Consider the following 12,462-nt stretch of genomic DNA (forward strand, 5'->3'; position numbering starts at 1 on the left):
TATGTGTGTGAGAGTGTGTGTGTGAGAGTGTATATGTGTGTGTGAGAGTGTGAGAGTGGGTGTGTGAGCGAGTGTGTGAGTGTGTGTATGTGTGAGAGTGTGTGTTTGTGTAAGAGTGTGTGTGTGTGTAAAAGTGAGTGTGTGTGTGTGAGTGTGTATGCGTGTGAGAGTGTATGTGTGTGAGTGTGTGTGAGTGTGAATGTGTGTGAGTGTGCATGTGTGTGAGAGTGTGTGTGTGTGAGAGAGACTGAGTGTGTATGTGAGTGTGTGCGTGTGAGAGAGTGTGTGTGTGTGAGAGGGTGTGTGTGTGTGAGAGTGTGTCTGTGTGTGTGTGAGAGTGAAGGTTGCAGTGTATGTACCTTTAAGGGGAGAACTACTTTTTACAGCTCCTGTATACTGTAGTACCGGCAGTGACCACACCTGTATATAAACCCTGAGTAGGGATCTGTACTGTTAGTTTTTGGGTGACTCTCATCCAGTAAACACCTGTTGATTGTTCCTCTGCAGTCTCTGTCGATTTATTGAAGGACACCATAAATCAAGATTCACGGATTTAACATTGGCGACGAGTGGATTCAAACCTACCTGCAACTCTGCATCACCTCCCAGGGATTCGCTCCTGGAGAGCAGTGAAAGGGGAAGGCCGAGTCCAGAAGTGCGGGCGTCAACCATCCAGAGAGGACTTGAGCATCGCAGAGGAGGCTGTGGAGAGCTGGGCTTGGTTCTCCAGTCGCGACGATCCAGCGCAGCGGGCTGGCAGCAGGTACAGCACAGACCCTTCCCGGACAGCGGCGGCTGGAGCTGACCGACGCCACAGAAAAAGGCCGAGCAGCGTCAATGGGGTAAGAGAGAGGGTAAAGCGCACAGGGCGCAGCCGGGGTTGAAGACCGAACGGCGTCAACGAGAGAGGGTAAAGCGCACAGGGCACAGCCAGGGTTGAAGACCGAGCGGCATCGACGGGAGAAAAAAAAGAGAGAGAGGGTAAAGCGCACAGGGCGCAGCCGGGGTTCAGGACCGAGCGGCGTCAACGAGAGAGGCGCGCAGGAAAATGCACAGAGCGCAGCCGGTGTTCAAGGGCTGAGCAGCGTCCGCGGGAGAAGAATGGAAAGCGCGGGAGATGCCATTTTGAGCCAGCAGAGAAGAAGGGAGAGCGCGGGAGACGCCATTTTTAGCCAGTCTAACCACACCCAGGGATGCCGAAGAGTGGCAGTATCACAGCGTTCGACAATGAAGTCGAAGATTGGGCGACATATGTAGAATGCATAGAAGTGTACTGCAAGGCGAATGAAGTGCCAGATGCCAGGAAAGCACTGGTATTGTTGAATTCCATGGGTGCAAAAACGTATGGCTTACTGCAAAACCTAGTAACCCCAGAGAAGCCAGTGGAAAAGGATTTTGAAAGCATAGTGGCAATCCTACAGGACCACTTAAACCCCACACCGCTGCTGATGGCAGAAAGATTTAAGTTTCACAAAAGGAACCAGCATAAAGACGAAAGTGATGCTGAGTATTTAACGGAACTGCACAAGCTATCGAAACACTGCCAGTTTGGAACAGGACTAGCAGATACTTTAAGGGACAAGTTTGTGTGTGGGCTTCAAAGTGAAGGAACCCAGAAACGGCTTCTATCAGAAAAGGATCTTACGCTGGACAAGGCTTTCAGCATGGCAGTATCACACGGAGCAGCCGCACGGGGCGCTGCAGAGATACAACGGAGACCGCAAGAATATGGCACAAATGAAATGTCATATGGAGCAGTGAAGTGTTATCGCTGCGGCAGAACAACACACGACCATAAGGATTGTTGGTTCAAGGACCAAGTGTGCAGACAGTGTGGAAAAGTAGGACACATAGAAAGAGTCTGCAGGTCAGGAAAGAAAACCAGCAGCAAGAAATCTCCACAGGAGAAGTACAGAAAGTTACATAAGGTGACGGAGAGTAATTCAAACGACCAGAAAAGTGACACAGACTCCGGAAGCAAGGAGCTGGGTTGTCTGAAACTACATAATGTAATCAAAATGGAGGATCACCAAACTATCTGGGTCATGCTCAAGATAGACGGAGTCCAAGTGAAAATGGAATTGGACACAGGATCAGCCCTAACAGTCATAAACCGAAGGGACTACAAGCGGCTATTCTCACATATACCCTTGATAGCTACAGAGATTGTCTTGAAGATGTACATGGGGCAAAAAGTCTACCCCAAAGGAAAAATAAGGGTGAACGTGATATACAACGGCAAGGAAACACCAAAAATGGACCTATATGTATTGCCAGATGGAGGACTACCACTACTAGGACGTGAATGGATCCAGAAGATACAGTTAGATTGGCATGCCATACAAGCACTGATGGTAGATGCCAAAAAGGATGACGACGTCACACCTGGACGACTGTCAAAAATGCTAACTGACACACAAGAAGTGTTCCAGGAGGGACTCGGAACACTAAAAGGCATAACAGCAATGATCAAAATAGAGGAAAATGCAAGCCCAAAGTTTTTTAAGGCCAAACCGGTGCCTTATGCGATCCGCCCAGCCGTCGAAGCAGAGCTGGAAGGTTTGGAACGTTCTGGAGTACTGTCCAAAGTGGACTGGAGCGAGTGGGCTACACCCATCGTTCCTGTAATGAAGAGGTCGTTGAGTAATACGCCTGGGGAACCAAAGAAAGTTCGCATCTGTGGGGACTTTAAGGTGACAGTGAACCCAGTCCTTCACACGGTACAATATCCGCTTCCGCGGATTGAAGATATTTTCGCCTCGCTATCTGGAGGAAAACGCTTCACTAAGATTGATCTGGCCCAGGCGTACCTGCAAATGGAGACAGAAGAAGCCTCGAAACAGTACCTCACGATCAACACTCACAAAGGTCTCTACCAATACAATCGGCTGGTGTTCGGGGTAGCATCAGCTCTGGCTATTTGGCAAAGGGCAATGGATCAAGTCCTGCAAGAGATTCCAGGGACCCAATGTTATTTGGACGACATCCTGGTCACGGGCGAAAATGACAGTGATCACCTCGCCAACCTGGAGCAGGTGCTCACTAGATTGAAGGAATATGGGCCCCGAGCTAATCGCCACAAATGCGAGTTTTCCAGAAGCAGATCTCGTATTGTGGCCACGTTATTGATGAAGAGGGGTTACATAAGTTCCCTGAAAAGATTGAGGCAGTAGTCAAGGCTCCAGCACCGGAAAATGTGTCACAACTGAGGTCGTTCCTCGGGCTGGTGAACTACTACCATAAGTTCTTGCCGAATTTGTCTACCGTACTACACCCACTGAACACCCTACTGCAAACGGGGGTACCATGGAAGTGGAATGACGAATGTAAAGGAGCTTTCCTGAAGTGCAAAGAATTGATCACATCAAAAGAGGTGTTGGCTCATTTCAACCCAGCACTACCAATTCGGGTGGCGTGTGATGCATCACCCTATGGGATTGGAGCGGTGCTGTCGCACAACTTCCCGGGCGGCTTGGAGAGGCCAGTAGCCTTTGCATCTCGGTCACTAACCTCAGCCGAGCGTAACTACGCCCAGATTGACAGGGAGGCCCTCAGCCTAGTGTGGGGAGTGAAAAAGTTCAACCACTATCTGCACGGGCAGAAGTTCACCTTGCTGACTGACCACCAACCACTTGTCTCCATCTTTAATCCAAAGAAGGACGTTCTGGTGATGACTGCGCAATGGCTACAAAGATGGTCCCTTTTTCTAGGGGCGAACCAATATGAAATAGAGTATAAGGGCACGAAACAGCATGGAAACGCTGATGGGCTATCACGCCTGCCACTGCCTACTGCGGAGGAAGCACCAGCAGTGGACCCTGTCGAAATATTTTATTCGACTATAATTGAACGCTTGTCAGTAACTAATGCGGATATAGAGAAGGAGACCCGAAATGACCCGACACTGTCTCGGGTATATGATTTGACGGTGAAGGGATGGCCAACACATGGCGACTCACTGTTGCCAGCATTCTCATCCAGAAGAGAACAGCTGTCAGTATGCCAGGGGATCTTGATGTGTGGATCCCGAGTGGTAATTCCACCCAAGTTAAGGGAGAGAGTGCTCAATGAGCTTCACGAAGGCCATCTGGGAGGGGTGAAAATGAAAAGCCTTGCTAGGGCTTATGTGTGGTGGCTGGGGATCGATCAGCAAATCGAGGACCTGACAAAGAGCTGCTCAGGATGCCAGAAGGTCCAAAATGCACCACCACATGCCCCTCTACACCCATGGGAGTGGCCCTCCTCTCCATGGCAACGGGTGCATATTGATTTTGCTGGTCCATTCATGGACTCAATGTTCTTAATAGCCGTGGATGTGCACTCGAAATGGCCTGAGGTGATCAAAATGTCCTCCAGCACCACGGAGAAAACGATTGCAGTCCTACGGACCATATTTGCCAGGAACGGCTTGCCAGAGCAGATTTGCTCTGATAACGGACCACAGTTTGTGCCTGAGAGTTTTGGAAATTTATCAGAAGGAATGGGGTAAGGCATTACACATCCGCCCCGTATCATCCAGCCACAAATGGATTGGCTGAGAGGTTCGTACAAACCTTTAAAAAAGCAGTAAGGGACATGTGCGATGACGACATTCCACTGCAGCATAAGGTGGACAATTTCCTGTTAGCCTACAGAAATGCGACACATGCAGTTACCAACCAGACCCCGGCCATGATGTTCTTTAACCGAAGGTTGAGATCTCGTCTGGATTTGCTCAGACCAAATGTACGAAGAAATGTTGAGAATAAGCAATTCCAGCACATCAATGAGAAGCCGACAAGGAGCTTCAATGTAGGGCAACCAGTCTTGGCCCGCGACTACCGAACAGAGAAATGGCAACCAGGAACGATATGCACACGGCAGGGGCCACTAATGTACACAGTGGATGTTAGGGAGAACATTGTGAGACGCCATGTCGACCAGATCCTAGCGTCACAGGAACGAGTCAACCCCATGTCTCGCGTACCTGGTGATGAACCCGACATACAGGTAGCATCTACCCCAGAAACAGTAGTATCGGAAGCTGATGAACCAACCGACGACAGGGGGGCAGAATCGCCTCCGCACCAAGAGCAAGATACTCAGGAAAGGCGCTATCCAGAAAGGATCAGGAAGCCGCCCCAAAGACTGAATTTATAAATGGACTATTTTCAGTTAATGTTGCATGTTAAAAGTGTTAACTGTTAAATGAGTTATGGTACTGTTAATCTAAAAGGGGAGGAATTGTAGTGTATTTACCTTTAAGGGGAGAACTAGTTTTTACAGCTCCTGTATACTGTAGTACCGGCAGTGACCACACCTGTATATAAACCCTGAGTAGGGATCTGTACTGTTAGTTTTTGGGTGACTCTCATCCATTAAACACCTGTTGATTGTTTCTCTGCAGTCTCTGTCGATTTATTGAAGGACACCATACATCAAGATTCACGGATTTAACATGTGAGAGTGTGCTTGTGTGTATGTGAGAGCGTGAGAGTGAGCGAGTCTGTGAGAGTGTGAGACTGTGTGTGTGTGCCTGTGTATGTGTGAGAGTGTGTGTGCATGAGTGTGAGTGTGTGTGTGAGTGTGTGTGTGAGGGTGTGTGTGTGTGAGTGTGTGTGTGTGTGAGAGTGTGTGTGTGTGAGGGTGTGCTTGTGAGAGTGTGTGTGTGAGTGTGTTTGTGCGAGTGTGTGTGAGTGTGTGTGTGAGAGTGTGAGTATGTGTGAGAGAGTGTGTGTGTAAGTGTGTGTGTGTGAGTGTGTGTGAGTGTGTGTGTGTGTGAGTGTGTGTGAGTGTGTGAGAGTGTGTGAGTGTGTGAGTGTGTGAGAGTGTGAGAGTGTGTGTGTGTGTTAGTGTGTGTGTGAGAGTTTGTGAGAGTGTGAGTGTGTGTGAGAGAGTGTGTGTGTAAGTGTGTGTGTGAGAGTGTGTGTGAGTGTGTGTGTGTGAGAGTGTGTGTGAGTGTGTGTGAGAGTGTGTGTGTGTGATAGTGTGTGTGTGAGAGAGTGTGTGAGTGTGTGTGTTATCTGTTTGTGTGTCTGTATGTGTATGTGAGTGTGTTAGTGTGTGTGTAAGAGTGTGTGTGAGTCTGTGTGTTTGATAGTGTGTGAGAGTGTGTGTGTGGGTCTGTGTGAGTGAGAGAGTGTGTGAGAGTGTGTGTGTGGGTCTGTGTGAGTGAGAGTGTGTGTGAGAGTGTATGTGAGTGTGTGTGTGCGAGTGTGAGTGTGTGTGTGAGTGTGAGTGTGTGTGTGAAAGTTTGTGTGAGCGTGTGTGTGAGTGTGTGTGTGTGTGTGTGTGTGCGAGTGTGAGTGTGTGTGTGAGTGTGAGTGTGTGTGTGAAAGTGTGAGAGTGAGTGAGTGTGTGAGAGTGTGTGTGTGTTAGAGTGTGTGTGATAGTGTGTGTGTGTGAGTGTGTGTGTGAGTGTGTGTGTGTCACCTGACGTAGGCACCAGAAGAAAACCAGCAGCCAAAGGAAAGATATTGCATTTATCCAGCACCTTATCACATCTCTCAGGGTGTCCCAAAGCCCTTCACATACAATGAATTACTTTGAAGTGCCGACACTGTTGCTATATAGCAATGGAACCATGACTATATCGCACCAATAAATCAGCACCTTAATAAGTTAAGGTCTATGAAATTTCTTGTGTTTACATGAATCACTTTACAGACTTTAGATACTCACAATGCAGTTTGTCTTGTGCATTGTCTCCAGCAAATAGATTAAGCAATGTAACACAATCTCAGTCTAACTTCATTGCAGGATATTAATACCTTGAAATGCCAAAATATAATTTTAAGCACCTAGTGCATCCAAGTGAGGAATTACGATTATATCAATTGGCTTTTTAGCAAGGTCGCTGATTCATTCTCGTCGACTCTCCAGGGCGTTTAGACATTGAGTGTACATTGGAGCCTCTGTGTTGCTGCACTGGTCAAATCTGCTCCTGGGCAGTGCTCCAATACTCCCTCTCTTGCTAACACTTGATTTACAGCCATTGTCATTAAGAAATGGGCAACCTTTTTGGGGGCATAAAGGCAATGGTCTTAGGAATTCTGGCTGTGACACAACAGTAACAAAGTTGCATGGAAAATCAATGGCTTTTCCCAAATGGGAGCATGCTGGTATTGTTCTAATTGATGGAAGAATCCTAAGGCAGAGTATAAATTGCTTGCCTCTGAAATTTTAAAAATCTCTGTAGCACAACAAAAACAATTTGGAATACCCACCAGAAGAATTTTATTCGACCCCATTGGACGCCACTGAATGGAGCCAAAACTGCATGGCTAAGTGATGTGCCAACCACAGCTGAGAGGCACTCGATCTCTTTCAGGTGTTACTTTGTTGTGGGAGAAGGGTTCAAACCAGAGGTCGCCCCCAGAAGAGCAGAGGAGTATATGGACCGGTGCCAAGAAGTTCACCGCTGATGAAGAATTCCAACTGGTACAGGTTAAGGATCTAAATCTGATTTATTACTAACCGCTGCCTTACTATTGGAAGGAAAGTGATCCCAATTATAGGAACAACCTCATCTCCAGAAGTGACTTTGCTGGGATATGTTCCCATGACTGCATAGCAACAGTGACTGCACTTCAAAGTAATTCATCGTATGTGAAGTGCTTTGGGACCTCCTGAGAGATGTGATACGGTGCTGTATCAATGCAACATCTTTGTTACAGCTGGTGACCTTCCTTTGGTAGCTAGGTCAGGTCCCTCTCGCACGCACGCACGCACGCAGATAATTGAATGTGTATGCGCACACATATATATTTCCAGCAAAGGATCACTGGAGAAAGGTCAAGGTGGGAAAGCTGGCTAATTCATTGTCTCCCTAGGCTTGTTGCAGCACTCTCGGTGCTGAGATTAACTTAACTCAGAACCAGTTTCAGTATCAGAATTAAATATGTGTCCACAGCTCCAGGACTGCAGACAATTTGGTATCAATCAGCACAATGACCACTGGTGTTGGTAACGAAGAATGCCACTTCTGGTGTAGTATGAGGGTGAGTTTTTGAAGTTTAGGCAACAACAGCAACTTGCATTTATATAGCGCCTTTAACGTCGGAAAACAACAAAGGTGTTTCATAGGAGCATTAACAAACAAAATTTGACACCGAGCCAAAGAAAGAGTCATTAAGACAGGCCACCAAAAGCTCTGTCAAAGAGGCAGATTTTAATGAGCGTCTTAAAGAAGGAGAGAGAGGCAGCTGAAGGCATAGCCACCAATAGTGGAGCGACGAAAATCGGTGATGCACAAGAGGCCAGAATTGGAGGAGTGCAGAGATCTCGGAGGGTTGTAGGGCCGGAGGAGTTTGCAGAGATAGGGATGGACGAAGCCATGGAGGGATTTTAAAACAAGGATGAGAATTTTTAAATTGGGATATTGCCGGATTGGGAGAAAATGTAGGTCGGCGAGCACAGGGGTGATGGGTGAACAGGACTTGGTGCGAGTTAGGAGTTTGAGGCAAAGGGAGCTTTCTTCTACATTTAGTTCATTCTGCATCTGACCTGTCAGTGCTATATACAATGGATGCTTCAGTATTTCACATCCATCATCCTTTGATGGGCATGAAAATCTACATGAAAGAAAAATAAATGATCTACAGTTGTTAACAGAATAGATTATATTAAGTGAATGTTTTATATTTATATACTAGCAGATCCTCCTGCAGCTTTACGTCATGACTAAAAGCGATCTAAAAGTTACATGTTGCATGGGAGAAAGCATTTAGAAAGAAGATTATAAGAGATCTCCACAGAGTCAACAAAGTAAGCATTTTGATTAGTTCCAGGGAAATAAATGAACAAACTGCATTTCCCTTACCCACTGCAGGTAGATAGATAAATACATTTATATCTCTGCAAGTCATATGGGAGATCAGCTCTTCATCTTTATCATTGAATAATACAGCAGAGAGGAGGCCATTCAGCCCATCATGTCTGTGCCGGCTTGTTGTGCAAAAACATTTCACCTCTCCTCTGGTTCTTTTACCAATATCTTAAATCTGGGTCCTCTGGTTACCAACCCTCCTGCCAGTGGAAACAGTTTCTCCTAATTTACTCTAGCATAACCCCTCATAATCTTGAACACCTCTATTAAATCTCCCCTTAGCCTTCTCTGCTCCTAGGAGAACAATCAAAGCTTTTCCTTCTCTCTGTTTAGAGTATGTATTTTTATAGCGAAGGCCAAAAAATATATAAACCTTATAAAAAGATTCACCCAATTTGCAAATTTCCTTCTTTAACAAATAGTTGTACAATAACACTATGTAGGTTCCTCAGGGCAAGGAGCTTGGCGGGAGTGCCTGACTGGGGAAATCATTCTTAATGTTACTAAAAGATTCTGCTTAAATAAACATGTTCAAGTTCAAGACTTTTATTCAGAATCTGACTCCACGCTTGAATAACGAACAGTCCTTCCAGAATTTTGGCATTTTTTTCTAATTGTTTTTGGAGTTTCTCTGACATAAACATAAATAAAAGAAATGCAGCTGGAGTAACCATTTACAAATATTTAAAGATTTCAAAGTTAAAAGTGTCATTTATCACACATGTAACATGCTACATTTGCTCAATAAACAACCCCACTTCATCACTTTCATCTGGATGTCTAGTCGCTCCCTCTTCAGTTCATCACTTTCAGTCTAGACGTCGAGTCGCTCCCTCTTCAGTTCATCACTTTCATCTGGATGTCTAGTCGCTCCCTCGTCAGTTCATCACTTTCAGTCTAGACGTCGAGTCGCTCCCTCTTCAGTTCATCACCTTCAGTCTAGACGACCAGTCGCTCCCTCTTCAGTTCATCACTTTCAGTCTAGACGACCAGTGGCTCCCTCTTCAGTTCATCACTTACAGTCTAGACATCTAGTCACTCACTCTTCAGTTCAACACTTTCAGTCCAGATGTCTAGACGCTCTCTCTTCAGTTAATCACTTTCCGTCTAGACATCTAGACGCTCACTCTTCAGTTCATCACTTTCAGTCTAGATGACCAGTCGCTCCCTCTTCAGTTCATCACTTACAGTCTAGATGTCTAGTCGCTCCCTCTTCATTTCATCACTTTCAGTCTAGACGTCGAGTCGCTCCCTCTTCAGTTCATCACTTTCAGACTCGACGTCTAGTCGCTCCCTCTTCAGTTCATCACTTTCAGTCTCGACGTCTAGTCGCTCCCTTTTCAGTTCATTGCTTACAGTCTAGACGTCTAGTTGCTCCCTCGTCAGTTCATCACTTTCAGTCTAGACGTCGAGTCGCTCCCTTTTCAGTTCATCACTTTCAGTCTAGACGTCGAGTCGCTCCCTCTTCAGTTCATCACGTCAGTCTAGACGTCGAGTTGCTCCCTCTTCAGTTCATCACTTTCAGTCTAGACATCTAGACGCTCATTCTTCAGTACATCACTTACAGTCTAGATGTCTAGTCGCTCCCTCTTCAGTTCATCATTTTCATTCTAGACGTTGAATCGCTCCCTCTTCAGTTCATCACTTTCAGTCTAGACGTCTAGTCACTCCCTCTTCAGTTCATCACTTTCAGTCTAGACGACCAGTTGCTCCCTCTTCAGTTCATCACTTTCAGTCTAGACGACCAGTCGCTCCCTCTTCAGTTCATCACTTACAGTCTAGACGACCAGTCGCTCCCTCTTCAGTTCATCACTTTCAGTCGAGATGGCGAGTCGCTCCCTCTTCAGGTCATCACTTTCAGTCTAGACGACCAGTCGCTCCCTCTTCAGGTCATCACTTTCAGTCTAGACGACCAGTCGCTCCCTCTTCAGGTCATCACTTTCAGTCTAAACGTCGAGTCGCTCCCTCTTCAGTTCAACACTTTCAGTCTAGACGTCGAGTTGCTCCCTCTTCATTCATCACTTTCAGTCTAGACGTCGAGTCACTCCCTTTTCAGTTCATCACTTTCAGTCTAGACGTCTAGTCACTCACTCTTCAGTTCAACACTTTCAGTCTAGACGACCAGTTTCTCCCTCTTCAGGTCATCACTTTCAGTCTAGACATCGAGTCGCTCCCTCTTCAGTTCATCACTTTCAGTCTAGATGTCTAGTCGCTCCCTCTTCAGTTCATCACTTTCAGTCTAGACGTCTAGTCACTCACTTTTCAGTTCAACACTTTCAGTCTAGACGACCAGTTTCTCCCTCTTCAGGTCATCACTTTCAGTCTAGACATCGAGTCGCTCCCTCTTCAGTTCAACACTTTCAGTCCAGATGTCTAGACGCTCTCTCTTCAGTTCATCACTTTCCGTCTAGACATCTAGACGCTCACTCTTCAGTTCATCACTTTCAGTCTCGACGTCTAGTCGCTCCCTCTTCAGTTCATCACTTTCAGTCGATGCGATGAGTCGCTCCCTTTTCAGTTCATTGCTTACAGTCTAGACGTCTAGTTGCTCCCTCGTCAGTTCATCACTTTCAGTCTAGACGTCGAGTCGCTCACTTTTCAGTTCATCACTTTCAGTCTAGACGTCGAGTCGCTCCCTCTTCAGTTCATCACTTTCAGTCTAGACATCTAGACGCTCATTCTTCAGTTCATCACTTTCAGTCTGGATGACCAGTCGCTCCCTCTTCAGTTCATCACTTACAGGCTAGATGTCTAGTCGCTCCCTCTTCAGTTCATCACTTTCTGTCTAGACGTCTAGTCGCTCTCTCTTCAGCTCTTCACTTTCAGTCTAGATATCTAGATGCTCCCTCTTTAGTTCATCACTTTCAGTCTAGACATCGAGTCGCTCCCTCTTCAGTTTATCACTTTCAGTTTAGACGTCTAGACGCTCCCTCTTCAGTTCATCACTTTCAGTCTAGATGTCTAGACGCACCCTCTTCAGTTCATCACTTACAGTCTAGATGTTGAGTCGCTCCTCTTCAGTTCATCACTTTCAGTCTAGACGTCTAGTCACACCCTCTTCAGTTCAACACTTTCAGTCTAGACGTCTAGTCACTCCCTCTTCAGTTCAACACTTTCAGTCTAGACGACCAGTTTCTCCCTCTTCAGTTCATCACTTTCAGTCTAGTCGACCAGTCGCTCCCTCTTCAGTTCATCACTTTCAGTCTAGACATCTAGACGCTCACTCTTCAGTTCAACACTTTCAGTCTAGATGTTGAGTCGCTCCTCTTCAGTTCATCACTTTCAGTCTAGACGTCTAGTCACTCCCTCTTCAGTTCAACACTTTCAGTCTAGACGACCAGTTTCTCCCTCTTCAGTTCATCACTTTCAGTCTAGTCGACCAGTCGCTCCCTCTTCAGTTCATCGCATTCAGTCTAGACGACCAGTCGCTCCCTCTTCAGTTCATCACTTTCAGTCTGGACATCTAGACGCTCACTCTTCAGTTGATCACTTTCAGTCTAGATGTCTAGACGCTCTCTCTTCAGTTCATCACTTTCAGTCTAGACGTCTAGTCACTCCCTCTTCAGTTCAACACTTTCAGTCTAGACGACCAGTTTCTCCCTCTTCAGTTCATCACTTTCAGTCTAGTCGACCAGTCGCTCCCTCTTCAGTTCATC

Source organism: Somniosus microcephalus, chromosome 8 (assembly GCF_052327205.1).
Source record: "Somniosus microcephalus isolate GS21.2 chromosome 8, FLI_Smic_1.0, whole genome shotgun sequence".
NCBI classification, from domain to species: Eukaryota; Metazoa; Chordata; class Chondrichthyes; order Squaliformes; family Somniosidae; genus Somniosus; species Somniosus microcephalus.